This window comes from Alligator sinensis, unplaced genomic scaffold (genome assembly GCF_000455745.1).
Source record: "Alligator sinensis unplaced genomic scaffold, ASM45574v1 scaffold241_1, whole genome shotgun sequence".
Taxonomy (NCBI): domain Eukaryota; kingdom Metazoa; phylum Chordata; order Crocodylia; family Alligatoridae; genus Alligator; species Alligator sinensis.
The window spans coordinates 2,058,088-2,062,570 of record NW_005841894.1 but is presented as its reverse complement, the minus strand read 5'-3'; positions in this window follow the sequence as shown (position 1 = coordinate 2,062,570).

Here is a 4,483-nt window from a genome sequence, read left to right as displayed (position 1 = left end):
GATCTATTGAGGTCCCTTCCGACCCTAACATCTATGAATCTATGAATCTATGATTCCTGAAGGGCACATGCCTTGCTGCTGATTCCCATGCTAGGCTGCAGCACTTGGGGCATTGTCCCCTAGGATATGGCTCCTGAAGCCCTGGGAGTGTCAGGAACTTAACTTTGTAAGACAACAGTCCCCATGATGTCTGTAGACACTAATAAATTGGAGCATGATCAGCTGTACCAGGATTTCAGCCTGATACAGCTGATCCAAAGACAATATCTGTTTTATAGCCACAGGGCGTGTCTACACCTGAATATTAATATGGTGCAATAAACTCCAGCACAGTTCACATCTGAGTTTGTTGCTCCTGGGTGAACAAGTACCTCTCCACTATTTATCTGCTACATTCATTCCCCTTTCATCCTCCCCACCCACCCCCTGCCTTTCTCTCACCCACTGACTCCTCAATTTACATCTTCACTGACTGCCTTTCTTGCATGCGTACCAGCCTCTGGCTTTTTTACTATTCATGCCATCCAGGAAGAGCACACACCAACTGCAGATGCTTCCTCAGCCTGACAAAGGATTTTTAAACCCGAAAGCTTACTAAGAAAATTTTTTCCAACTATTTAAGTCGGCCTAATAAAAGATATCAGATTCACCCAAAGAACCTTGTCTGCCTATGTCCTTAGACCAACACAGCTACAACCTACATGCTTGCTCTTGGGTGAAGCATTTACACATGCATCTCATGACCCTGGGAGTCAACCTTCCAGCCCAGGGTTGCTCTGACCCAGCTCAATGTGCTGCAGAGGGGCTGACTGGGACATAAGAGTACTTCAATGTGGGGCTAGCTGGCAAGCAGCCCCTACACTGAAGCACCCTCGTGCCCCAGCCAGCCCCATCAACATCTACATGTGCGTTGTAGCAGAGTAAATATCTTGTACCTGGCAGTATTAACCTATGGTGGAGTTAATTGATTTACTCCAGCCTAATAGCTCTTCACATGTAGACTAGTGATGCTTTACTGTGGAACGAATTAGCAGGGATCCTGGTTTTCTCTGATAACCGTCCCCCCCAATTATCTATATATTAATGGCGTTTCATTTTAATCATGGAAATATGTGGATTTTGGGTTACATTTTTTAATCCAAAAATTGGGGATTTTTTTTTTATCAGAGAAAACCAGGAACCCTGCTAATAGGCAACTCAGCAGTAAGCATCTCATGAAGTTGCACCCACAGTGTTGCAGAACAGTTTTCAAAAACCAAGGAAACAAAACCTACATTAAGATATAGTTTTGAGTATAGTTGCAACCTGTCTTTGGTATAGATGTATTTGCAGTCAGATGCAGGAGCTGCATAATTTACGACCTCTTGCAAGCACTCTTTTTTTGTAAGATTTTTCCATTAAGGATTACAGTTGACCCCAGCACCTTTCAGTGTAGCATAAACCTGAATTAGTGTTAAGAGCCATATCTCTTCTACTGCCAGGTAAGGGATGTGACTGAATGTCAGAGTTCTGACACTTTCTGCACTGGATATTTAGGGGAAGCGGGGGGAAGGGTGGTGGAGGGGGTGGTGGTCCACAAATCGTGCAAAATGTAAAAACATATCTCCTTACCATAATATGTGAATGCTTTATGTGAATGCCAAGCAGTTCACTGGCCTTTCTAAACTACCAATCATCCTGTAATCAGCCAAAGTAGAGAGAACTGTAATCCAACTCCCCCCTCCACTCCAATACAGACTCCTGGGTGTTGAATGGAAGGTGAAAATCCCTTGGCAACTTTGCTATATAAGATTGTTTTAGACCCCCAAACTGTCCATTGGCCTAGCTGTTGGCATCCTAGGAGATTTTGCCATTAGATTGAAGACAGGGAAGATGGGGCTGAAATGAAAAGTCTGTATCAGCTCTTTTGGGGAAACAAGCTACCATTACCATAGTCACTGGATGGAATGTAGTTACCTGGCTCAGTCAGTGGCTTCCTAAATGTATTTCTGAGCAAATTCATATGAAGATATCCTGATGCTGATCACATCGTTAAGCCTAGTCTGCACACAAAATGTATACCTCTATAACTATGTTGGTTAAGGGTATAATGTTTTTACTGAGTTATACAGGTATAACTACTAGTATAGTGTCTGTGTGTCTGTAGACATGCGGGGTGTCTGCTCTGACAAGCTGTAATTACATCATGTTGGAGCAGACTCTATTGATTGAGTCTGCTAGAAAGTGCTAATTAGTACTCTTCAGCAGCCTTGGTGTCTCATGTATTCAGCATACTCATGCTTCAAAATGGCACTTGGGGGTGCTTTAACTAATGCTTGTTGAACAAACTTTTGTTAAAGTGCCCTTGCCGCCATTTTGAAATGCGGGACATTGAATACATGAAATGCTGTGGGTGCTTTAATTAGCAGTTCCCAAGAGCCATTCTAATTAAAGTGCCCCCCACCCTACCCCTGGAGCACTTGTAAAGATGCCCTGTTATTCCAGTAGAAAGCAGTTGCATGTTAACATAGTCTTTTCCCTTTCCTGTAGTAGTTTTATAATGTTGGTTAAAGTGTGTTTTTATATTTTAGGTTTCAATACTGGGAAAAGCTTTGTAGGTACAGTGATATCAGCAAAAAGTGCATTTGATGACCATTTTTATCTGGAGAACTGGGATACGTTATACTGGGAAAGCACTGATTTTTCTGGTGTAAACTTTATTTACATTGGCAGCTTGGGTGGTATAACATACGTCCACTGGAAGACTCTATTAGAGACAAAGTCTGGAAAAGTGATAGAACCTTATCAATATAACCTTTGCATGTAGACAGGAGCCTAGTTCATTGTTTCCTTGTTATTACTGTAGCAGAGAAACTTTTGGAAAAGAGGTCACACCAATATGAGACAGTGTGCGCTTTGGCATGAGAGAGAATTCTGTAGATCTTCATCTGATATATATTTTCATTCATTCTTTTGGACCTTTTTATCATGCCACTGTTTCCTCTGGTACATTTAGATTATCCGGTAGCCTTCTGCTTGCTTTCTTTTGCCTTTTTTCTCAGCTCCTTTTCTTTATTACCAGAGAAAATCTCTGAAGGAATCTGCAACTTCAGCTTGTAAAGAATCCCTGTCATTCCAGCTAGTGCACATCATGTACAATATGTTAATGGAAGGTTCATTAATTGAAACTTTCTTCTCTTGATCTGTTTCTTTTTTCAGACTCACTCTTCTGCTACCTTTAAGAAATCCCCCTTTCCTTTATTAAAAAAAAAACTGTTCAGAAGTACATATCAATTCAATTTCAATTTATTAAGGATTGTGACTGAAAGCCATGCTCCCAAAAAACAACATAACAGACATACAACCATAATATAAACTTAAACAAAAATAACAGAAATGCAAATATAATAATAAAAAAGGGCCAACCATTATAAAATAATTATTTTTGCTCCTAGAATTAACATAATCGGGTACAAATATGGTGATAAATCAGATCATGAGTCTATAAAAGTGTGGATAGGTCCACAATTAAGACAGTAAAAAACAAATATAGTGATAAAGTTTATTGGTCATATCAACAGTAAAGGATGCTTAGTTCTGATTGCTTCAGCCTTGTAAGCAAAAATTCCAAGACGATTTACTAAATATGTGTCTGTTTGCTGGAGGAGCCACATTCACTTCCCTTTATTTGAGAAGTATGTCAATGTCTGAAAGAACGGCGATAAATACTTTCTCCTTATGTTGTTATACAGGAGACATTCTAAAATATAGTGAATAGTGTCTTCCAAAATCCTAGACCGGCTGTGTAACATCTTTTAGCCCTTAGAATGGAAAATCTACCTGTAGCCAAAACAGCTATGGGCACCTGTTCAGTCCTGAGTCTAGTCAAAGAGGTTCACCGTTTATTGTTGAGATCCAGCTATAAATATATTTCTCCCCCACAATCTAATTTCCAAAGAATATATAGAGGGGTGATGCAAATAGCCCTGGCCACTGCAAAATCTTTCTGCCTGGCAACATCTCAGACCCTCTGGAAAACCCAGACCTTTTCTATGGGGGAGAAGAGTTTTTCATTGTCTTTGGCATAATGTCCCATCCCAGAAAATGCAAATATGTAAGAAAGAAAAGCTAGCCAGGGAGATTGAAGAGATGGGGGATTATTGATGGCTTCTCTATAGCACAATTTGAGCGAGCAAGATGGTAGAAAAGGCAGGATTTTAAAACAGAATCCTGCCATTCTAATAATAATATTAGTTAAAATGGAATCTAATCCTGTCTCTAATCTCAAGAAAGATGAGGGAGTTGAAGGCGGAAGACCCAGAAGAGCCCTGAGAAAACTTTATTCTGGTGTATATCTATATCATTACTGGTAGTATAGCCCCATACTTAAGTGCCATACAGAATCTGAGATACATCTTTGGCTTTTATAGATCCATAGATGCTAGGATTGGAAGGGACCTCAACAGATCATCAAGTCCAACCCCATGCCTAGGCAGGAAAGAGT